Source organism: Mirounga angustirostris, unplaced genomic scaffold (genome assembly GCF_029215605.1).
Source record: "Mirounga angustirostris isolate CCGP_5_RB_7025 unplaced genomic scaffold, mMirAng1.0.hap1 SCAF_4, whole genome shotgun sequence".
NCBI lineage: Eukaryota > Metazoa > Chordata > Mammalia > Carnivora > Phocidae > Mirounga > Mirounga angustirostris.
The window spans coordinates 182,752,562-182,776,890 of NW_026991712.1; the positions used below are offsets into that span (position 1 = coordinate 182,752,562).

Below are 24,329 nucleotides of genomic sequence, written 5' to 3' on the forward strand. Positions count from 1 at the left end.
TTTTTTTTTTAAGATTTTATTTGACAGAGAGAGACACCGCAAGAGTGGGAACACAAGCAGGAGGAGTGGGAGAGGGAGAAGCAGGCTTCCCGCCAGGCAGGAAGCCCAATGCAGGGCTCAATCCCAGCACCCTGGGATCATGACCTGAGCCGAAGGCAGACGCTTAAGGACTGAGACGCCCAGGTGTCCCAAACAGTATCTCTTTATAATAGAATTACATCAAAGAATTACAGCTTCAAAATTCCCTGGCTCTTTAAGAAAAATTACGTTATATAAGCCAGAAATCAGGCTTAAATTCCGGTTGGAAACAATAATTACAATTAAATTACAAAAACAATTTTAGGAAGTTATAGGAAAACAATACTTCTTTTAATTAGCATAAAAATTATTCTCCAAGCTTTGAGCAGCCAAAGGAAGAAAGGCAGGTAGGAAAGACAATCACACATACTCTAAATCACTTACACAGCCTCAGTTCTAGACTGTTCCTCTGACCAGTTTTCCTTCCTATGACACACAATTAGAAGCATCAGGAAAGCGGAATGGAGCAAAAATTCCAGAAGCACTCACTAACAATAAAGGGATAATAAAACAGGCCCAATTTATTTGAATTTTTCTGAATTTTTGCCCAATTGCTTAACTTTGATCTTGTGCAATTGAACTTGCCCTCAGAGACTCCCTGGACTATTAGGAGCCTAAGGAGAAGATTAATTCTCAAACTGACCTTTCAGCAAAATGAATAAACAGGAATGAAATAATACTAGTTTTTGGTTGGTTTGTTTTTGTAATATTCCTTTTCTATAGAAAAGAGCCAGGATTATATTCCTAAAACAGAAGTCAGTTCATGTCATTTCCTCTACTTAAAAACCTTCCATTGGTTTCCGCAGCCTCAGAACATAACCTAAAAATTCAAGGGCCTCCACAATCCAACCTCCTTCCCCAGCCTCCATTTTCACTGACCAGCTTCAAGCCTTCTTCTCTACCAAGCACCCTCTTACTGCACCAAACACTCTACTCCTGGAAGCTCAATCTTCCTTCTCAACCTATTACAAGTCCGTATCTTTCAAGGACAAGATCAAATATCACCATGAAGCAGGAAACGTTAAGTCACACGTTCCTTAATGTGCCCCTTTCTGAGCCACAAGTGATACCTTCTTTCTCTTTACTCCTTAAAAATGTTGTGATTCATTTTCCTACTTATTCCATCTGCCCTATGCTGCAGCCAGTAGTTCACTTAACTCTCATACACTGATACAGTATTCAGTACATGCTTATCACAAGTGAAAATAGAATTTAACCCAGAAATTCAGTCTTTTAAATTCAATATTCACACAATTTGCGATACAGCAGCAAATTTACAACAGCAACAAGCAGTCTGTTTAAAAGATCATCTTTTCCGGGGCGCCTGGGTGGCTCAGATGGTTAAGCGTCTGCCTTCGGCTCAGGTCATGATCCCAGGGTCCTGGGATCGAGTCCCGCATCAGGCTCCCTGCTCCTTGGGAGCCTGCTTCTCTCTCTCTCTCTCTCTCTCTCTCCCTCTCATGAATAAATAAATAAAATCTTTTAAAAAAAAAAAGATCATCTTTTCCAATGAATTATGGCTTAAAAAATTAATTATAACTTAAAGAATGAATGGGTCCCCAAAAGTAAATATCTGTAGCTAGTAAGCCCATTTTCAGATGCTATGAAAACTTCGTTATTATAAGTTCTGCATTTCTCAGGCCAATAATTTTCACGAGGACCAAGCAGATTTTAGGACCCAATACTCTGTCACTGGCCATGGCTATACCGATAAAATGCCCCCCCCTCCCCCGCAAAAGGTAAGAATTTATTTTTCTGTGTGTATGAATTACCTGTCTATTCTTGGTCTTTGGCTCTATGAATAAAAATCAGCCATGAGCCAAGCTGTGAAAGCTCAAAATGAATCACATGTTGGAAAGGCTTCTTTCTGCATTCTAACCCAATGCCAAGAATCAGACTGTACAGAGTCTCCTGACAGGTCAGATTTTCAATCTCAAATGGGGTTAAACTAGCTCACCCAAACTCTCCAACTGTTTTCTTTTAACCATTTTATACTAAAGTAAGTTTTAATATACAATTTTGGATTTATTAGACACATGTCCTCCTGTCACTGCAATTAATAAATCAAGGATCCTCCTTTTAACTGGTAACATGATTTTATTCATAAACCAAGAGGTGCATCAAGAGACAACAGCTCCTAGGGGCAGCTGGCTGGCTCAGTCGGTAAAGCAGGTGACTCAGGGTCATGAGTTCAAACCCTACACTGGGCATAGAGCTTAAAAAATAAAAATAAATTAAAAAGAGACAACAGCTCCTATGGTATAAAATAAACGATTCTAAATGAAAGTGATTTTTTTTTCTATTTTCTTCCAAAGTCTGGATAGTTAATACTAAACTCTACCCAGTAAGTCAGTTCATTCTAATATCTGAAGCTATGTCTCATAATTTTATTTTAGCAGATCTGGGAATTCCGCCACTCAAATCCCACATTCCACTGAAGCTCTTCTATTGTCAAAGTGGATGACAGACAACACCTTCTCCTGGAATTGTCCAGGCTAAAATGAACTCAGCTCAGCTATAGTGTAGAAATGGTAAGTAGTTAATTCAAATTTGGTATGAGTTGAGTCCCTGCCCTTAAAGAGACAGCATGACAAAAAAAAAAAAAGAAAGAAAGAAAAAGAAAAAAAAAAATTGGTATGAACCAAGGTTCCCTCCTTCTGAAACCTCCCCATGACCACACCTCTGCAGCTACCGGCCTAGGAGGTAGCTCATTATCTGGGCAAGAATGCAGGTCAGACTTTTCCATCCATGTGTCAACAATGTGTCAATCTTGCCACATGATAAACAGATACAGAAAGTACTTTTCATTTAAATGACAATACAAGTATTCCAGACTCTCACAAGGGTTAAATAATGAGTCTTCTGCTGGTAAATTCAGGTTTATCTTTATATAAAGTTACATATCTGAGCCATATTAGTCATATCCTTCATAAAAAAGACTGATTATGGTTTAGTGTTGTATTTTCAGTTTGGAAAGCAGGTGGATGACTTTTTTTAAAAAGTTCTTTGAAGAACATCTTTTCCTTTTACCTGTTGAAAACACTTAGTGTGTACATCCTTGTATCAGGATGTCTAACACTTTTCTCTTACAGTTTTAGAATTTATTACAAAAAAAAAGTTTCTCTTGATGAACCATTATATATATGTATATGTATATTTTCTTTCCCTGTTTACTTTGACTTCTAAAAGTTTCAAAACTAAATTATAATAACCACATTACACAAATTGCTGTAATTTATTTATTTAGTTTTTCCTCCTGTTACACAGAGTTTTCTTTCTTATCTATACTTTAGCAGCCCCTCTTATATTTATGCTATTTGTGGGAGGCTGCTTAAAACCTTTTTAGAAGCAGTAAGTGGTAGAAATTATAAACCAAAAAAAGTTCCTGTAATAAACCTATTCTGCTATTTAACATCAGAAATATGTCAAAATTCTAGTTCCTAAAAACAAAAGACTTTAAAAATTATACAAAAATTTGTGTTGAATGAATTTGATAACTGTGAGTGGCCAGAAAAGCAGGCCAAGATCTGAAACCAGATCCACCAAGCAGAAGCAGACAAAAGTTCAATGAAGGAGGGAGTGTGAAGTAAGCAATACTTCCAGTGCAGCAAAGGCATGAAGTGTGTCTCCTGGTTTCAGCAATAACAGGCTGGAAACCAGAGCAAGAGCAGGTGCCCATGAAGTGAGGGCCACTGAAGCCAGTCTATGGTGGGCTGGGGAGTAATTAGGAGGCCAGGAAGTGGAAATACAAGCATCCTCCTTGCTTCCAGAACTTGGCTGTGAGGGGCAGGAGAGCGACAGCTAGGAGGGAACAGGAATGAAGGAAGGATTTTTCTCCCCCACTTCCCCGTTTTTATTAGGAGAGATCTGCATGTTTCTATACTTTATTCAACAGCTATTTATTAGGTACCTACCATGTGATAGGCAGTTCCAGGAGTCTGGGATAAATCAATGAATGAAACAGATAAACATCCCTGCCATGGAGAAGCTTACATTCTAATCCTAGGAGGGCAAGTGGGGACATTAATTTCTACAGAATGCTATGTGATAATAAGCATTACAGGGAGAGAAAGTACAGCAAAGGCAGGTGGCTCAGGAGTATGGTGGGGAGGAACTCTGTGCACGTGCATAAATGAGGTTATGGTAGGCCTGCTGAGGTGGTGAGGTTTAAGCAAAGATTTGAAAGACATGAAGGAGTTGGCCAAGCAGCCTCCAGGGGAAGAGTGTTCTAGGTAGAAGAGTCAGAGCAAAGGCCCTAAGGTGGGACTGTAGGGAAACAGTGGAAGGGGAAAAGAGTAACCAATACAGTAAGTCCCTAAAGATTACAAGGTGATGACATCCAGAACACAAGCCAAGGGATTAGCTGAAGTCTGGGAGAGTAACCTTTTCTCTATGACTGGAGGAAAGGTAAGAAAGAAGGCAGAGAATTCTTTCAGTAGAGAAAGAGGAAGCGTGAGGCGGGGGGAGGGGGGGGCGGCGGGGTAGTTCATGCCTTTTTTTCCCTATGAGGTGGTAGGTAAGGTTTTTGTTTTGTTTTGTTTTGTTTTGTTTTGCGAGAGAGAGAGAGAGAGAGAGAATGAGAGAGCACGAGAGGGAGGAGGGTCAGAGGGAGAAGCAGACTCCCCGCTGAGCAGGGAGCCCGATGTGGGACTCGATCCCGGGACTCCAGGATCATGACCTGAGCCGAAGGCAGTCGCTTAACCAACTGAGCCACCCAGGCACCCGGTAGGTAAGGTTTTAAGCCAAGCATGGGGCAGTGGGGAGGCTTGAGTAAAGCAGTCAAAATTTTAGAAGTCACTGTGGAGAACAGTGGAGGGAAATGAACAGAATTAGAATTACTTCAACAGACACCAAAGACAGATTCAGAGGAGACCTAAGATTACACATTAATTGTGGCACTAACCCCCAGCACTGTGTGAGATTTCTCCATGGCAGGCTAAATATAGAAGGTATGGGTGGTAGGAAGGATGTAAGACTGGCATCTGCATAATGGGTCTTGCAGAATAATAAAGAATTAAAGACTGCAAGTGCTGGTAAGAAAAGAGCTGAGGCAGTGCACCCCAGAAGTCACAGAGCTGAAGCAGTGCTCCCCAGAAGTTAAGTGTACTAAAGGAAGACAAAAAAGTAAAATCTGGAAGAGGCTGATTGACCAGGAGACGATGTGGAAGAGCACACAGAAGGAGACTACAAAAATGAGAGCTGTAAATGATCAGAGCTTCAGATCTGAAGGACAATCTGACATTAAGACAGATCTGAAGGTGATGACAAGGTAGAAGATGGGGCCACAATACTGAGTTACCGGAACAGCATGAAGCTAACGTTTGCTTGAGCTGAAGTCAGAAAAATTTTATGGTTAAAGGTAGTTACAGAAGAAGTACAGTACAGTGGCTACGTACTTATTTCTAGTGACCTTGGGGGAAGTCACTTAACCTCTGTTTCTTCATCTGTAAAATAGGGGGTAACAGTATCTATTTCATATGGTTGTTACAAGGATTAAACTAGTGAACAATGTAAACTGCTTGGAAAAGAGCCTAGTACATAGAAAGGGCTCAATATGAGTGAGCTATTTTGTCATTATTGTTGTTGTTATTGTTTATAGTCACTGACATCTGTCAGGATGGTGTCAGAAATTCAGACAGAGGAAGAATTAAGCCAAGTATCAAAGACATCACACAGAGCAATGGTAGAGGATGGTATAGTTGAATGATACACTTTGGAATAAACAATGTGATATTAAATATAAAAAAAATTTCTTTAATCCATCAGACATTTACAATCTTGTGACTTCAAACACATATACAAACAACGACAAAGCAATCATAAAAGTACAGACTGAGCATTAGGTAAGTATTATATGGCAATACAAAAGGGAAAAGGCTCTGACTATAAAAACCATGGAAACTACCACAGTATGGACTAAATTGTACTAAACCATTAAATTGTACTAAAACGGAAAAGACCTAGGGTTAACTCTATCTTACCATGTCTGTATACAAATGGTAAAGTGTACATTCCTTGAGAGTAAAGAACTAAATCTCTATATGTACTGTCAATAAACTGGTAATGAACGTCATAAAAGTGAGCGTAAATGAATCACTGGGCCATTAACCAAAAAGTCCACCTCAAAGAGAAGTCCCAGGACCCTTCTGTACTTCTTGTCACAGTCACATCTGCTTCATTTATCTTCTATTCTAATGAGCTGCACAAAGAAAAGTTCTGAAAGTATGTGTATTTATCCCCAGACTTCTGGGGTGCACTGCTATTCAAACTTTTATGAACTCCAGAAATTCATCAGTTTGTTCCAACAAGGCCATCTTTCAAAGAGAACGACATGAAGTAGACAGACTATACCTTTCACTTCAGAGCCTTGTAAAATTATATCAGTTTACAAGATCAAAAGGATATGCTTCACTCCTGGAAAAGACCTGCTGTGATTAGCAGCCCGGGAAGGGGTTTACAAACCAGAAGGCAGGGGCCCAGTGTTGTCCTTTACTTTGTACACAGAACAAGACCATGGCAGGGAAGTGGGCTAGAAAACTTTGGCCTGGGAGAGACTATTGGCACTCTTCTTGAGAGTTTATTCCCTGAACAAATTCAAAGTGGGAAAGAGAAAAAAGGAAAGCTGCATTCATATCTGGTCTTAGAAGGAAAAATGGTCTGTTTAAAGCCTTCGAAGCTGTACTTAATTGGATAAATTTTGGAAAAACATTCATCAAAACAGAGCTGCACAGATTCATAAAATTCTGCCACCAAATCAGGTTCACAATAAGGTCTCATTTTATCAAACGCTAAAAATTATATTTAAACACAATTCTTCAGATCGTTTTTTGCTAGTAAAGTAACTGTAAAAATTTAAAACTTAGAAATAGTTCTTAATTGGGGCATGGAATTTTAAAACAGACATTCTGTATTTCTCTCATGCTAAAGTAATACAAAAAGCACTGGTTTCCATTGACACCACTTTTTATTCAACTAAGTTTTTGTGTGTGTTTTTTTTTAAGATTTTATTTATTATTTGACAGAGAGAGAGACAGCGAGAGAGGGAACACAAGCAGGGGGAGTGGGAGAGGGAGAAGCAGGCTTCCCGCTGAGCAGGGAGCCCGATGCGGGGCTCGATCCCAGGACCCTGGGATCATGACCTGAGCCGAAGGCAGTCGCTTAACCGACTGAGCCACCCAGGCGCCCTCAACTAAGTTTTAAAAGGAAAGCTTAATGATAAAAATACCAAAATAAAGCATTAAGACTTTTCTTAGAAAACCCTAACTGAAAATTTTTAGATAGTTCAACTTAAGAAGTCACAGGAATTTGTTCATTAAGAAATGAAGTTTGAAAGCAAAAGGCACAAAGACAGGCATGCCACTCTCCTCAAGCATGTAGGAGAAGCCAGATTTACAAGCTCACACTGAATTCAGTTATTGATCATTTCCAGATCTGCTTTACAATCCCAAGGTGTGTGCAATCCTCATACTCCATCCTCACACGGTACGTTTAACTCCACCTGCCTCATAATCCAACAGCCACACCAAGTTAATTAGAAAGCACCACCTCACTTAAGAGAACACGAGCTAAGATTTTATTATGACTAAGCTAAGCTGACAAAATGCCAGCCTTTAAATAAAATATCCACCATGATATCACTTAAGAGCTATTCAGACCCAATCACCACACTTTCATGGGGCTCAGACAGACCCATCTATGACACAAAGCAACACACTCAGTGTCGGCAGAACAGCTGCCTAGAACAGTAAGAGATATGTGAGCAAGGGATCTGTTGACAATCTAATTTCAGCTACCTCCAGATTCCACAAAGATGACAACCTGCATCCTCAGAAATACTGCTGCATGCCTTCCCACTGTCAGAATATGCCCGGTTACTAAATCTCTGCATGGTGAGCTACTCTGAAAACCTACCCATCCAGTGCGATAGACTAACTCGAAGCCTCCGTACTGGTAAACGGGCCTTAGCAATCCTCAGATCTGCCTGTGTACATGTAAGGTATCATCATCAGGCCTCCACGTCCATAGCACTGGCCGTAAAAGATGAATAGAGAAACACAGTATTCACCCCAACAAGAATGGAAGCTTGAAGGCACTTGAGCACAGAAGCTCATTTAGCAATTCACCAAGGAGAAAAAGTGCTTCGCGAGTTCAATTCTGGGTTTAGGGCCGGAATGTGTCGTGTTGCATGAACAATGACGAGCTTGCTCCAGCAGGCTCCCAACCCCCACAACTTGGCTTCTGGCGCGGCCAGTCACCCTGAAAGCTGCCAGGGCTGTCACTCGGTGCCTTCCAGCAACCGGACTTGGCTACTAAAGGATTTGTCAGATCATCCTCCCAATATGGCTGCCAGAGTGATCCCGGGCTGCCGAACGCCGAGACCACACCAGCCTTCCTCGCGCCTGGCCAGCATCCCACACGCCCCCTCCCTTTCCATCGCGCTCCTCTCCCCGCTCCTCGCGCCATCGGCTTCCCCTCCGCCACGCCAAGCCCCTTCCTACCTTCATCTGGCCAGAGGGCATAACCGCATTCCCAGGCTCAGCTCCGACGCCAACCGTAATGGGGGAGAGGGGATGGGGGAAGCGAGAACCGGGGGCTTCAAAGCGGCGCGGCGCCCGCTCCACAGAGCTGCAGGGTGCGCAGAGAGCGCAGGCAGCCGACAACGGCGGGCCGGCCGACCGCTGGGCACAGCCCCAGTCCGGCCGCTCAGGGGAAGCCGAGGGCTGGTGCGGGGCACGGCGGGCGACCCAGCAGGCCGCTGGACCCGAGGTCGGGCTCGCCGGCCCGGAGGGCGCCCCGCCCCGCCCCACCCCGTGCCCCGGTGGGGCGGCGCGGCTCCCGCCCGGCCCCGCGCTTCCTCCGCTCGGACCCCGCCCGGCCCCGGCCCGGCCTCCCCTCCCCCCGCAGGCCCCCTCCCCAGCCCCGGCGGCCGCGGCGCCAACCGCCGCCCGCCCCCAGCCTTACCTCAGCCGCGCTGCGGACCGACGGGCGACTGGCGGGCCGGGTCAGCAGGCGCCGCGACGCGCGGGGGCGCGGGGGGCCCGGCACCGACGCTCCTCAGCGCGAGCAGCGGCTGCCGCGAGCCGCAGGGCGCCGCTCCGCAGCCCCATCACGCAGCGGCCCGGCCCCGCATCGAGGGCCGTGGCGCGGGGAGGGCGGGAGCACTGGCAGCCGGGGCGCGGCGACGCGCCGGCGGTGGCAGCTGCTGCGGACGGGGAGCGCCTCGGCCTCGCGCCGGCGCCTCCCAAAGCTGCCGCCGTCTGACGGCCCCGCGTCGCTCCTCGCGAAGCTCCGCCCGCAGCCGCCCGCGCCGGACACCGCCCCGAGCCGGGCCGCCGCGCGTCACCTCGGCCCGCCCCGACGTCCGCGATTGACGCGGGAGCCGGCCAATCGGGGCTTAGAGCTCGCGCGGCCGGCCAATCGCAGGGCGAGCCAGAGAGGGGATGGGGCGAGGAGCTGAGGAGATGCCCGGGCGCCTCCTGGTGGCCGGGACGCGCGCGCGGGTGCGGGGCTGCGGGGCTGCGGGGTTGGGGAGGCCGGCGCCCAGAGTCCCCCGCACGGGTGACCCGCGGAGGACGTCATTCGGCAGCGGTCGCGCCTGGCCCACCTGATGATCCGCCTTGTAAGGAAACAAAGCTTGGCCAAGCGGGGCGGGGCTGGACAGTGAGGGCCAGGCGCCTGCGGAGGGGCTGAGATGAATACGGGAGGCGGCCGAGTGTGGAGTCATTGTGCGTTTGGAAAGCTGCTCGCTCGCCGAAGCCGCCAAACACGGCGCAGTCGGAATTGAAACACGCAAAGGGATGAGTGTATTATCCCGCAGCAAGCTTCCCGGCCTATTCTTATCGAGCCCGATCACAACACCTCCCACACGCCACCTTCGGAGAAAAGGCGGAATGAGTAATGGAAAAGCATGACTTAGTGGGCATTCAACTTGTCTCCTTGGGAGACCGGGCAAGGGCCGTGAGTAAAAGAACAAAACGCTTTGTATCGTCCCTGAGCTAATGACCCGAGCTCCCCTCCGGGAGATGCCCTTGAAGGAGGGTTGTTGGAATTCAGCAACCCGGACAACACGATCACTCTAGTAGCGATTTTCTGAAAATCAGATTTAGATTCAGCTCAAAAGGAAGAGCCCACGACTGTTCATGAGTGGTCCAATTCAGTACCTAATGAAATAAAATAGTCACGGTATACATGTGCAATTATCATGCCAAGCACCATTATTTTATAAGGTGTGAAATGCTTTTTTATTTACTAACAGAAAGCAAAATTGGATTTCCCCCCTGAATTCAATACAGGTTTGGGTGTTTTACTTATAAGCAGACACTAAAACATCAAAACTAATTTCCTACACTAATGATTTTGGAAAATCTGCCTCCCCACTAAAGTCCTCATACTCTCCATCCAGTCAACATTTATTGAACATTTCTCATTTTATTTAGAATTAAACCCCACCTACCCACAAAAGGATTTGACATAACTTCCATGGAAGCATACAAGGAATAAAACTGTATAGCATTAACATAGGAGTAAAATTAATAATTAAAAAAAATAAGAGGCTATATGGTGGGAGATAAAAGCTATATGAATAAGCCCAGTGCATAGAAAGAAAAGTAATATTTAAAAGCAGACTCAGGGAATGTGCTACCACTGAGCACAAAACTCAGCTCTTAGCTTCGTGAAAATCAGAACAAAAGTGAAATTCCAATGGGTTAATGAACAGAAGCTCATCAATTCATCAGTAGACACCAAGTTTTTCCTAGGTTGGGACTCTTTGTATAAGTACTATGATAAGCACCATGGAGAGTTACAAAAACCTGGATGGTAGTTAATATTGTTTTAGCTCTCAATGGAGCTCAATCAGAAAAGAATCTAAAACTGAGTGAAGGGAATGTGGTGGTAATCATCACTGAAATTAAGCAAAAGCATACCAAGAAGGGTCAATAGAGGCAGGTAAGGCTGTTCTAGGTTTCAAGGCCAAAACAGCCAGCTCTGCATAAGCCCTTTGACCCTTTGATAGATGAAGTTACTCTGCGGGGTCATTCAATTTCTCTGTAATCTAAAAGATTACAGATTTTGTACAAAGGCACCTTTTAAAAGCTGTCAAGTTCTAGAAAATTGAATTTAGCCATGGCCCCATTGGGTTATCCCTGGAATGCCAGAAAATAACATCAAAAGATCTATTAATGTGATGCACATGCCCACACTACTATAACTAATAAGGTTTCTGGATACAAGATCACCATACAAAAATCAATAGAAATAGCCAATTAGAATGTAATTTTAAAAGATCCCATTAAATCATTAAATATGGCAATAAAACTATTAAATATGTAAGGTTAGGTTAGCAAAAGATGATCAAGACCCATATGGGAAAAAAAATTATACAGCTGTATTAAGAAAACACTTAAAGAATACATAAGTATTGTAGCAACATTATCCTAGATCTGTCTCCTAAAGCAAGGGAAACAAAAGTAAAAAACTATTGGGACAACCTCAAAATAAAAAGCTTCTGTACAGCAAACAATCAACAAAACTAAAAGACAACCTCTGAATGGGTGAGATATACCTGATGAGGAGTTAGTGTCCAAAATACATGAAGAACTTATACAAAATGGACAGAAGACATGAACAGACATTTCTCCAAAGAAAATATACAGGGGCACCTGGCTGGCTCAGTCGGTGGAGCTTTTGACTCTTGATCTCGGGGTTGTGAGTTCAAGCCCCACACTGAGTGTGGAGATTGCTTAAAAATAAAATCTTCTAAAAAATTTTAGAAAAAAAGACATACAGATGGCCAACAGACACATGAAAAGATGCTTAACATCATTCATCATCAGGGAAATGAAACTCAAAACCACAATGAGATATTACCTCACACCTGTCAGAATGGTTAAAATCAAAAACATGAGAAACAAAAAGTATTGGCAAGGATGTAGAGAAAAGGGAACCCTCATGCAATGTTGGTGGGAATGCAAACTGGTGCAGCCACTGTGGAAGACAGTATGGGGTTTCCCCCCAAAATTAAAAATACAATTACCATATGATCCAGTTATTCCACTACTGGGTATTTACCCAAAGAATACACAAACACGAATTCAAAAGGATATATGTACCCCTATGTTTATTGCAGCATTATTCATAACAGCCAAATTATGGAAGCAGCCCATGTGTCTATCAACTGATGAATGGATAGAGAAAAGGTGGTATGTCTATGTATATATATATATGTATACATATATGTATATATACATACATATACATACATGTGTGTACATATGTATATATACACTGGAATATTACTCAGCCATAAAAAAGAGTGAAAGCTTGCCATTTACAAAACCATAGATGGAACTGGAGAATATAATGCTAAGTGACAGAAGTCAGTCAGAGAAAGACAAATCCCATAGGATTTCACTCATGTGGAATTTAAGAAACAAAACAAACAGCAGCACCCGGCTGGCTCAGTCGGTGGAGCATTTAGCCTTGATCTTGGGGTTGTGAGTTCAAGCCCTATGTTTGAGGTAGAGTTTGGAAGGAAGGAAGGAAGGAAGGAAGGGAAGAAAGAAAGAAAGAAAGAAAGAAAGAAAGAAAGAAAGAAAGAAAGAAAGAAAGAAAGAAAGAAAGAAAGAAAAAGAAAGAGAGAAAGAAAGAAAGAGAGAAAGAAAGAAAGAAAAAGAAAGAAGGAAGGAAGGAAAAAGCCAACTCTTAACTATAGAGAACAAACTGATAGTTACCAGAAGGGAGGTGGGTGGGGGAATGGGTGAAATAGGTGAAGGGGATTAAGATTACACTTATTGTGATGAGCATTGAGTAATGTATAGAATTGCTGAATCACTACATTGTACACTTGAAGCAAATGTAACAGTGTGTGTTAATGATACTGGAATTAAAATTAAATTAAATTAAAATCAGGGCATCTAGGTGGCTCAGTCGGTTGAGCGTCTGCCTTCGGCTCGGGTCATGATCCCCAGGTCCTGAGATGGAGCCCCACATCAGGGTCCCTGCTCAGCGGGAAGCCCTGCTTTTCCCTCTCCCTCTGCCCCTTCCCCCTCATGCTTTTTCTCTCTCTCAAATAAATAAATAAATCTTTAAAAAAAATCAATTAAAACAATTCATCTAATCACCAAAAAGTAGAGGGAAAGATAGTCCTTATTTTTAGACAGGAAGAAAATATTATGAAGTTGTCTGTCCTCTCCAGGTTTAATCTATAAACTTAATATAATTTCAATGAATACTTGAACAGGATTTTTCATGGAATTTGACAAGGTGATGATAAAATTAAATAATAAATCTATTCCATGTCCATTTAAAAAATTCATATGCTAGAATGAAGCCAAGATTATCCACAATTTTTAAGAACAAGATGTGGGGACTTGCCCATAAGTTAGCAAGAACGTCATTCTAATTAGAATTCTGTTGCATTGGCACAAGAATATACGAGTCCAGAAATGGAACAGAATAAAGTCCAGACCACATGCATATGGTAACATAACATATGACAGCATTGGCATTACAAATCAGTGGGAAAACGGTAAACTATACATGATAATTATTGATGCTGAAATAATTGTTTAACTATACAGTTAAAAATGTGGTCCTTATACCATATAAAAAATAAATTTCAGGTGGAATGCAAACCTGAATCAGAAAAACAAAGCTTTAAATATTTTATTAGAAAATATAAAATATTTTATGATGTTGAGATAAAGAAAAATATATTTTTTTAATTTTTATTTATTTATTTTCTTAAGTAAACTCTACACCCAAGGTGGGGCTCGAACTCATGACCCCAAGATCAAGAGTCACATGCTCCACCAACTGAGCCAGCCAGGTGGCCCCTATGAAAAAAAATATTTTAAACAAGAAACAAAAACCACTAACCAAAAAGACTGACGAACTTGACTATATTTTTTAAAAACCACACACACACTTCTATACAACAAAAGATATAATGAAACAAAGCAAACAACAAACCATAGATTGGACAAATATATTTGCAACACATATAACCAGTGTTTCAGAATATATAAAGAAATCCAATCAATTTACAGTAATATAAACCGATATGGAAAATACAAGCAACCTAACAGGAAAAACAATGTGCAAAATGATATGAGTAGGTAACCACAGAGGAAAGAACGGAAAGACACTTAAATCATGGAAATGAGATATCATGCCAAATCCATCAAATTGCCAGCAATGGCAAGTGTGACAGTACCCAGTGATGGAAGAGAAGGCAATGGGACAGCTATTTTTTTAAAAGATTTTATTTATTTATTCATGAGAGACAGACAGAGAGACACAGTGGGGGAAGCAGGCTCCCAAGGAGCAGGGAGCCCGATGCGGGACTCGATCCCAGGAGCTTGGGATCATGACCTGAGCCAAAGGCAGATGCTTAACCATCTGAGCCACCCAGGCGCCCGGGACAGCTATTTTGGAAAATTTGTTAGCAGCCAGCCAAATGGAAGATGAGCACAGCCCTGTAACCCAGGATTCCAGTAGATACTTTAGGGAAACTCTTGCACAGGTGAGTGAGGAAACAGGTCCAAGAATGCAGTCTTTCCATTGTTTGCGATAAGGAAAAATCAAAATGCCCATCGACAAGAGATCGGATGAATAAATTGTGAGTCATAGGAGGGAATACTATGCAGCAACTAAGATTAATGGTCCAGCAACTAAAATTAATGCAGCAGTCAGGGCCCAGTTAGAAACCCCAGTAGTCATGACAAACACAGGAGATTTAATAGAGGAATTGGTTATGCAGATGTTGCAAGCTTGAAGAGAAAAAAAGAAAAGAAAAGGGGAAGGGATGCTACTTCAGAGACTAGAAACTGCAGGAAGGCGCTACATTCCTAGCGCTGGGAGAATAAAGGAGGAGGGAGTGTTCGGGAAGCCAGGAGACTGGGTTGGGGCCAGGACTGGAGCTGGGGTGCGGGGGGAGAGGCGGGGGAGAGGCAGAGGCGGCAGCATCAGGAAAAAGCACCAGAAGAAGGGAAAGAGCAAAAGAGAAAGGAAAACGAAGACTTCTCTCCTCCCCTCAACGCCTCCTACTGGCAGAACCCAAAGAGAGACCAACTGGCGAAGGAGCCTGAGGGATGCAAACAATATGGAAAGGTGGGCACAGGGCTGAGAAAGAATAAGCAGACAGCTAGCGCAATGACTAAATCTCAAGAAGATAAAGCTGAGCAAAAAAAAATAGTAAGAGTTTCAGAATAATTTGTGCGGTAAAACGCCATTTATGCATGAAGTTTGAAAACACGTGCGGAAGAACACTAGAGCGCCCAGGCCTACATTCCTGCAGAGTCAAGTAAGAAAACCTGCACGGGAAATGATCATCAACAAATTCAGGAAAGAGGTTACCCTAGGAGAGAGGAAAGAAAGGAAGCAGGAAGCAAGACACAGGAAGCTAATATTTTATTTCTTGGGGGAAAAAAAAAGACACAGGATGAAAATGTTCGGCGGGGGGGGGGGGGGGTCGGTGGGATGGGTACATGGGTGGGTGCCGTTATGTCAGTCTCTATACTGCCTGTTAGAAAACATTTCATCATTTAAAGATGGTATTTGTCCAAAGGCATGCCAGCTGCGATGTCACCAGTAATCCTCTGCAGGCTGGGTCAGCAGCTGGATCGGAGGGGCCAGGACTCACCCGTGGCAGCTGGGCAAGCCCAAGGGGCTGAGTGGGCGGGAGGCCATAAGCCATAATCCTCTCTCTGACCTGGTTTTAAGATGCCCTAGTCCCACAACCTGCCCTGCGAAAGGTCACTGCCTCTTGGCCAAACAGTTGGCCTTCCTGACTCAGAGAGGCCATATTCATTCAAAATTGCCACATGCCGCCATGGGCACTGATGAAAATGTAGGGAGAATTAAGACCGCAATCCTCTGCAGGACTGTCCGTGCCCATAAAGAGAATTACCTTCCGGGTGTTTTAACCAAGGTCAGGTAACACGTGTACTTAAGTCTTGGATCATGTTGCACATTTAAAAATAGTAATTGCTTATGTGTTTGGACCTACGAGGGTACTGTGTTGAAGCTGGAAAGTATCTTTTATAATACAAAGTCCTTGTAAATATTGTCTATTTGATAGAAGTACATGTGTACAGATTGTATTGAACACTATATTAAGTGAACAATACAGAGCTGGAGACAAATCAATAAAGGCTCTGATTTTTTTGTTTTTTGTTTTTTGTTTTCAGTGAATACTTAGGATGCAATCTGATCTAACTCATTAATATTAATATACAGTGACACGACTTCTGCTGAGGTTATTTGGAATCAAGAGAGTCAAAAGGGGAAGATACTTTAGCACAGGTTAGTCCTCCCGGTCAGGAAACTGATGAGCACAGCAAGCCTCCAGTTTGCTGAGGACTGATTTTTATTTGGTGGCTTCACCAAATAAAAGCCATAATCCTCTCTCTGACCTGGTTTTAAGATGCCCTAGTCCCACAACCTGTGGACTACCCAGAATCCAGAAGGAAAGGAAAGAAAATCAGCCCAAATAGATGTCATAAAACTCATGCTTCCTACTCACTGAAAAGTTCCTCAAGCCTGTCTCTTTACTTATCTTTTCACCTTGAATTCTAACAAGCTCGACTGCCTGAATTTTTTGCTAATGAGATTGGTAGGAACAAGTAGGAAACGGGAAATAGGGGAGTGAGCTGCTGGGAGAAGTGAGTCTTACTCCAACAAAGATCAAAAATTTAAAAAGCGTGTGTAAGATCTCAGACAACATAGCCACCTGACAACATTTGGCTCCCAATGACTTCTGGCTATCTCCAAAAGCCAGATTAATACAAAAGGTGAATTCTGATACTGCCTGGAAGAGTCAAAATCATGCTTCAGCATATAAACGCAAATCTAGAACGGTAATTTCAAAAATATGTGGGGTAGGACAAGGCTTATGTCTTTGAAAAGAAGTTTCCAGTCTTCCTGGGAAGACTTGAAGAAAAAAAAAAAAGAAGTCTGGGGCGCCTGGGTGGCTCAGTTGGTTAAGCGACTGCCTTCGGCTCAGGTCATGATCCTGGAGTCCCGGGATCGAGTCCCGCATCGGGCTCCCTGCTCGGCGGGGAGCCTGCTTCTCCCTCTGACCCTCCCCCTCTCACGTGCTCTCTGTCTCTCTCATTCTCTCTGTCTCAAATAAATAAATAAAATCTTTAAAAAAAAAAAAAGAAGTCTGCCTAGACCACATTTTCTGAAGTCCCTAACGCCAGTAGCAAAATCAATTGGTGTCATTTTTTTTTCTTTGCCTCCAATGTTCAATGATATTGAAATGAATATCCATTTATAAGGAATGTATACATCACAATGCAAATTAGCACAATTGCTGAGATCACTGTGGCCCTGAGGACCCCACAGTAAATACCAAACATGATATTTACCATGCAGAAGTAATGAATCAAGAACCAAACACTAACATTTGATATTTTTGTAAAGACCAAGAGAATGGGAAATTTTAATTTGGTGTGTTCCCTTAGTTCCCCACGATTAGTGCAAGGTTTCGTTTTAATCAGCTGTTGGCTCTTTGCAAACACAGCTATAATCAGCATGTCTGGCTGTTTCCCCTGGTCATGACTGGGGATCTATCATTTCAGCCAGATAAAAATACCCTGCATAGATTCCCCTCTTCTGAATTGCAGTTTATGTATACATCATTTTTCTGTAACAGGCATTTTTTACTAATTAGGAACAACCTTGTATCAATTAACTTTGGTCTTAAAACCATGATTAAAGAAACCAAATTGTTGTCTCTGGGAATTGCAGTGACAGATGGCCCCGGAACGTATGGGCAGAACATAGTGCCTGAAATGGGCTTCCTACAGCTCCAAAGAGTCCAGCCACCAGGAGCGATGCCTGGGACACGAGAAGAGGGAGGATCTGGGCAACACGGAGAGCTGGGAGCACAATGCCCACAGCTGAACAGTGCTCAGTAGGGTCAGGATATCTCAAGTAACACCGCTGTTTCCACCATTCCCAAATCCCCAGTCCAAGGAGACTATCCTGAAGACATAGCCCTCTCCAGAGCTCTAGCTCTCAGAGTCTCCTGGAAATCGCATTTTCTTACTCTCGCTTACAGTGTAACCACTTGAGATGAATACATAACTCATGCTGAGAAACCATCTACTGGGAAGAGGGAATAGGGAGGGGTTGAGAGCACCTGGTCTTTTTTGTTTTTTTTTTTTAAGATTTTATTTATTTATTTAACAGAGAGAGATACAGCAAGAGAGGGAACACAAGCAGGGGGAGTGGGAGAGGGAGAAGCAGGCTCCCTGCAGAGCAGGGAGCCCGATGTGGGACTCGATCCCAGGACCCTGGGATCATGACTTGAGCCGAAGGCAGACGCTTAACCGACTGAGCCACCCAGGCGCCCCGAGAGCACCCGGTCTTTACAGTCCAACTGTTGGGATTCTAATTCTATCACTTGGTATGTGCCCTTGAGCACATAACCCCTGTGTCCTCATCTCTAAAATGGGAATGAAGAGGGGCGCCTGGGTGGCTCAGTTGGTTAAGCGACTGCCTTCGGCTCAGGTCATGATCCTGGAGTCCTGGGATCGAGTCCCGCATTGGGCTACTTGCTCAGCAGGGAGTCTGCTTCTCCCTCTCCTGCTCCCCCCTCTTGTGCTCTTTCTCTCTCTCACTCTCTCTCTCAAATAAATAAATAAAATCTTTAAAAAAATAAAAATAAAAAATAAATAAAATGGGAATGAAGATACTACCTAATTCACCCTTCACATTGAATCTTTATTCTCTCTCACCTTCACTCTCCCTAAGTGATCCCCTATCATCCCTTTCCTTTGGTGTCCCTATCTACAGATTACAGAGAGTCCTAGTATCTAAAATGTTCCAGTGAGAGGCACCTGGGATCAGCGTGTCAGATAAGCGTCTGCCTTAGGCCAAGTCATGATCTGAGGGTCCTGGGATGGAGCCCTGCGTTGGGCTCCCTGCTCAGTGGGGAGTCTGCTTTTCTCTCTCCCTTGGCCCCTCCCCCTGCTTGTGCTGTCTTTCTCTCTCCCTCTCTCAAATAAATAGAATCTTTTTAAAAATTAGAATTAGGGCGCCTGGGTGGCTCAGTTGGTTAAGCGACTGCCTTCGGCTCAGGTTGTGATCCCAGGGTCCTGGGATCGAGTCCCGCATCGGGCTCCCGGCTCGGCAGGAAGCCTGCTTCTCCCTCTCCCACTCCCCCTGCTTGTGTTCCTGCTCTCACTGTCTCTGTCTCTGTCAAATAAATAAATAAAATCTTAAAAAAAAAAAAATTAGAATTAAAAAAAAAATGTTACAATGAGGAGCACCTGGATGACTCAGTTGGTTGGGCATCCAACTCTTGATCTCAGCTCAAGTCTTGATCTCAGGGTCATGATCTCAAGCCCTGCATTGGGCTCCACGCTCGGTGTGGAGCCTACTTTGAATGAATGAATAAATGAATGAATGAATGAATGAATGAATGAATAAATAAAATGTTACAATGAAATAAATCTGCTTCATTCTAGCTGTGGGATCCTGGGCAAGTCAATGCCTCTAGACTTCCGTTTAACCTATATGTCAGAGTAGATGAATTCTAAAGTGTGTCCAGGTTCTATAATCTCAGCATTCTGTGCTTACTGGATTTTTCTCATCCTCTCCAAGAGAGGGGAAGAATTTAAGTAGATGATGGTAATGATGACGGTAGGGGTAGGGATGATGACAGCTGATATTTATCGAGCATGGACTCTAAACCGAGAACTACTGGAAGCACTCCACGTTCATTGCCTCGTTTAATCCTAGCCACAGTCCTGTAAAACAGGGACTCTTACTGTTCCCATATGATGAAACTCAGAGAGGTTGTGGGGGCCGCCCCAGCGACACCAGGTCCTCATCTCTGGAACCTGTCAATATTACCTTATAAGGAGACAGCATCCTTGTAGAGGCGGAGATTATCCTGAACTATTGCGATCAGCCCTCACTGCAGTCCTATGTATCCTTATAATAAGGGAGGCAGAGGGAGATTTGATGGCACAGACAGATGTGCAGACGGCAGTGCGACCACGGGAGGCGGAGCCTGGAGGGATGCAACGCCAAGCCTAGGAACACCAGCAGCCTCCAGAAACTGGAAGAGGCAAGAAGCACATTTTCCCCTAGAGACTCTGGAAGGAGCACAGCCTGGTCAACACTTAAGAATTTTCGGCCCCAGTGCTCGCTTCGGCAGCACATATACTAAAATTGGAACGATACAGAGAAGATTAGCATGGCCCCTGCACAAGGATGACACGCAAATTCGTGAAGCGTTCCATATTTTTCAAACAATGAATCATGGAACACTTCATCTAAAACTAATGATGTAATGTATGGGGATTAACATAAGAATAAAAAAAAAAAAGAGTGTTCCACAACCAAATTTAAAAAATATATATATTTTTAAAAGTTAAAAAAAAAAAGAATTTTCGGCCCCAGTGATACCGATTTTGGACTTTTGGCCTCTAGAAATGGGAAAGAATACAAAATTTCTGTTGTTCTAATTTCACCTGGTTTATTATTATTATTATTTTTTTAAAGATTTTATTTATTTATTTGAGACAGAGAGAATGAGAGAGAGAGAGAGCACATGAGAGGGGGGAGGGTCAGAGGGAGAAGCAGACTCCCTGCCGAGCAAGGAGCCCGATGCGGGACTCGATCTCGGGACTCCAGGATCATGACCTGAGCTGAAGGCAGTTGCTTAACCAACTGAGCCACCCAGGCGCCCCTGGTTTATTATTATTTTTTTAAGATCTATTTATTTTTGAGAGAGAGAGAGAGAGAGAGAGAGATGGCACACGAGAGTTGGGGAGGGGGCGGAGGGAGAGGGAGAAAGAGAGAGAAAATCCCAAGCAGACTCCCCACTGAGCGTGGAGCCTGGCACAGGGCTCCAACCCAGGACCCTGAGATCATGACCTGAGTCGAAAGCAAGAGTCGGCCGCTCAGCCGACTGAGCCACCCAGGTGCCCTGTAGGTGATCCGGTTTATTGTTACAGCAGCCCCAGGAAACTCTCACCGGGATGAAGTAATTTATTCAAGGTCACAGTCGATAAGTGGGGGGTGGACTCAGGATTCAAATCCATGAACATCTAGCTCCAAACCCCATGCTCTTCAGCACAGCACTGTATGCCCCTTAGAACACCTAAAACAAACAGAAAGTGGACTAAGTATTAACAAGGAAAAAAGAAAGAAAAAGCACTGGAATTCTATCAATAACAAGGGAGCATTCTAGTGGTGGATTCAACCACATTCATTCTCCCGGCTGCAAACATCTCAGCTTTGGAAGCACTGCTTTAAAAGTTGATTCTCCCACACACTTGACATCGAAATTAGGTCATACCTGCATCCCAGCCAAGAATGTGTGCACTTCAACAAGAAGATACACTTTGTGAAAAGATAAAAGATGATATATTTAGCTTATAACTGAAGAGGTTACTTGGCGGCAATTTGAGATTCAGTCCACTCTGGGCAATCAGACAAGCAGAAGCCTCTTATCTTTTTAAAGGGTTTGTTTCCTTTTTTTCCCTCCCTTTCAATTGGGACTCTGTCTTCAATTTTCTGAAAAGGAAAGTGAGTAAGAACTAAGAACCTGATTTTTATTCCCCTCACTTGCTACTTTCCTGACTATTTGAGTTCCCAGGCAAATCAACTCATGGGAGAGTTGGGATTTGGGGTTTGAATTTAATCCTAAACTTCAAATGAGCCCACATTTTTCTCTGTAGGAATGGGACCTGCATTTCATACTCTTAACACTCATTAAACCTTCTAGTTTATACTCTGAGCCTGTAATAGTCATCAGTCCACCAACTTTATTCATTTTATCCACTCACCCTCCCCCTTTGGCCATTTAAATGAATATACACAGTGTTTGAAGATGAGTGGTCATAATAGGTTGGTCTGCCATGCTCTAAATTCAATGTTCTCCTCCCAAATGTAAGAGCATAAAGCAGTAAGCAGGCAGAGAACTGAGGATGGGACCCCCTTGGCTGCCATAGTATTTCTCAATCATCCTAAAGAAATCAACTGGAAAAGAAAATGTTTTGCATCACTGATGGCCTCAGTAAGTTGTGGTTTGAAAGGACAATAAAGCACAGCCTTCTTATTTATTTATTTATTTAAGATTTTATTTATTTATTTGACAGAGAGAGAGACAGAATAGGGGGAGTGGGAGAGGGAGAAGCAGGCTTCCTGCGGAGCAGGGAGCCCGATGCGGGGCTCGATCCCAGGACCCTGGGATCATGACCTGAGCCGAAGGCAGACGCTTAACCGACTGAGCCACCCAGGCATCCCTAAAGCACAGCCTTCTAAGACAAGGAGTCAGCCTCCAAGGAAGAAGCTAAGCATTTAGGTCTATAATATTTATATAAACAGCTGACTGTGGTTTTGACTAGAAATTAACCCCATTTATTTATAATGTACTTTTCTTTATAGAGCTTTTTTTTTTTTTTTTGCTTTAAAAAAAATCCATTACATCAACAATTTCCTTCCAACCATATAATGTTGACAGGTAACATGCTCATTTTACAAAGAAACTGAAAGGTACAGGAATAATCTCCAAAGGCTATAAACCCAGCTGTGACAACCAACCAACCCTCTCCTTCTTTCTCCCTTTCTCTCTCTCTCTCTCTCTCTCTCTCTCTCTCTCTCACACACACACACACACACACACACAGCCTGCACCAAAAGAACCTCAAGGTACTGGGGTCGGAGATACCATGTTTTATTTTTTTCTAAATCACAATCCAGTCTGCCTGTCCATTTTCTACCCTCCAACGGGTGGCAATTTACCCAACGTGCTTAGCTTTCAACAAAACAGTATAAATAATTTAAACGTCCATAAAAAGTGATACTTGAGACAAAAGGACGAAAGATTTAAAGGGGACTGTCTCCTGGAAATCAGGAACAGCCCTGTTCCTTTGTCCGTCCCAGGATCCCACGGGGTTTGGAAATGGCTGAAGCAAAGGTCTTGTCCACACTTCTTTATTTTGGGGACAAACGACTCCAAAGAGTGGGGTATAGCCTTCACAGGCAGAGAGGAAGCGATGAGCCTCAGATTTTCACTTAGCAGCTGTGTGGTTGCAGGCAAATACTGAACCGCTCTGCATTTCCGTTTCAATCTGGAGAAAGACGTGGCTAATAGGATCCGCCACGAGGGTTCTTGGGCGATGGGATGGGGCTGTCATGTACATCACTGAGCCCAGCCATGGAGCGGCCAGTCGAGAGGGAGGCAGGTGAGCCTGAGAAACTAGAGATGGGGAAATGCAAGAGGGGAGAGAAGGTGGTCGGGCTGGAGGAGGACGGCGGTAAGGGCAGCAGGGAGCAGACCGAGGTGTCGGCCCCAGGTAGAGGGGAGGCTGGACAAGGGCTGGTGTGTTCCTCTCCCTCCCCGTGTTGTCTCTGCTGGCTCTGCTTGGGGTGCAGGAGCAGTGTGGGGGAGGCGTAGATGCTGGGGAGCAGCAGGTAGCCCATGCCAGAGGTTGGCCCTTCTGCTCCTCCATTCCCTCAGGACCAGGCGATGACATCCAAGTGAAGAGGCCTCTAGAAAAGAACTGCTCACTGGGACATCTGGCTGGCTCAGTTGGTAGAGCGTGTGACTTAATCTCAGGGTTGTGAGTTCAAGCCCCATGTTAGGCTTGGAGCCTACTTAAACAAACCAAAACAAAACAACTGCTCAAAAGAGATACAGGAGGATTTCTTGAAAGGGCTTATGAGACCTATAATTTAATGCCACCACCTCCACCCTGTGCCAGCCCCCCAACACACACACACACACTGCACCAGGAGGGCAGAAACTGGGTGCTGAGCTTTAGCCTTGCTCAATACACACTACCACTACCATCCAGGTGGTTTCTGACGCCCAGGGGAAGATGAGCTCATGTGAAAATAATTGCACATCTAAGGAGCAAAACAGCCACACTCCAAATCAGAGACAAAAAACTGAAAAGCTTATATCTGAGGAAGCAGAATTAATGGAGAAGACCCAACAAGAACTTCAAATATCTTCAAAGAGGTGGGCTGAGTGGCTCAGTCAGTTAAGCGTCCGACACCTGATCTCAGTTCAGGTCTTGATCTCACAGTGGTGAGTTCAAGCCCTGCACTGGGCTCCACGTTGGGCATGGAACCTACTTAAAAAAAACATCAAGGAGATAGGTTATTGGTAACAGGTCAGGAAATAAGCAGTTATTAAAAAACCAAACAGCTAATTGGAGAGAGAGGGTTCAATAGGAAAATGCATACAAAGAAGGAATTAGTGACCTAGAAAACCAGATTGA

General features: G+C 43.8%; 1 protein-coding gene and 1 non-coding gene across 8 annotated transcripts in view; one reads left to right on the forward strand and one right to left on the reverse strand.

Annotated features, from left to right (window-relative positions):
• Window positions 1–9,380, reverse strand: part of KIF1B (kinesin family member 1B) — a 142,535-nt gene extending 133,155 nt beyond the window's left edge. For 2 of the 7 annotated variants that reach the window (XM_045898728.3, XM_045898729.3), the window contains exon 1: window positions 9,040–9,378. The gene's annotated coding sequence lies outside the window, so the exon portion shown is untranslated. Of the gene's footprint in view, window positions 1–8,576; window positions 8,875–9,039 lie in introns of those variants that run through there. The other 5 variants (XM_045898724.3, XM_045898727.3, XM_045898730.3 and 2 more) reach the window with 5 other exon arrangements.
• A 10,855-nt stretch (window positions 9,381–20,235) lies between these two features.
• On the forward strand, window positions 20,236–20,342 carry LOC123860594 (U6 spliceosomal RNA). The gene has a single exon (XR_006794723.1). It is a non-coding gene; the product is annotated as a U6 spliceosomal RNA (small nuclear RNA).
• Window positions 20,343–24,329: the final 3,987 nt, after the last annotated feature.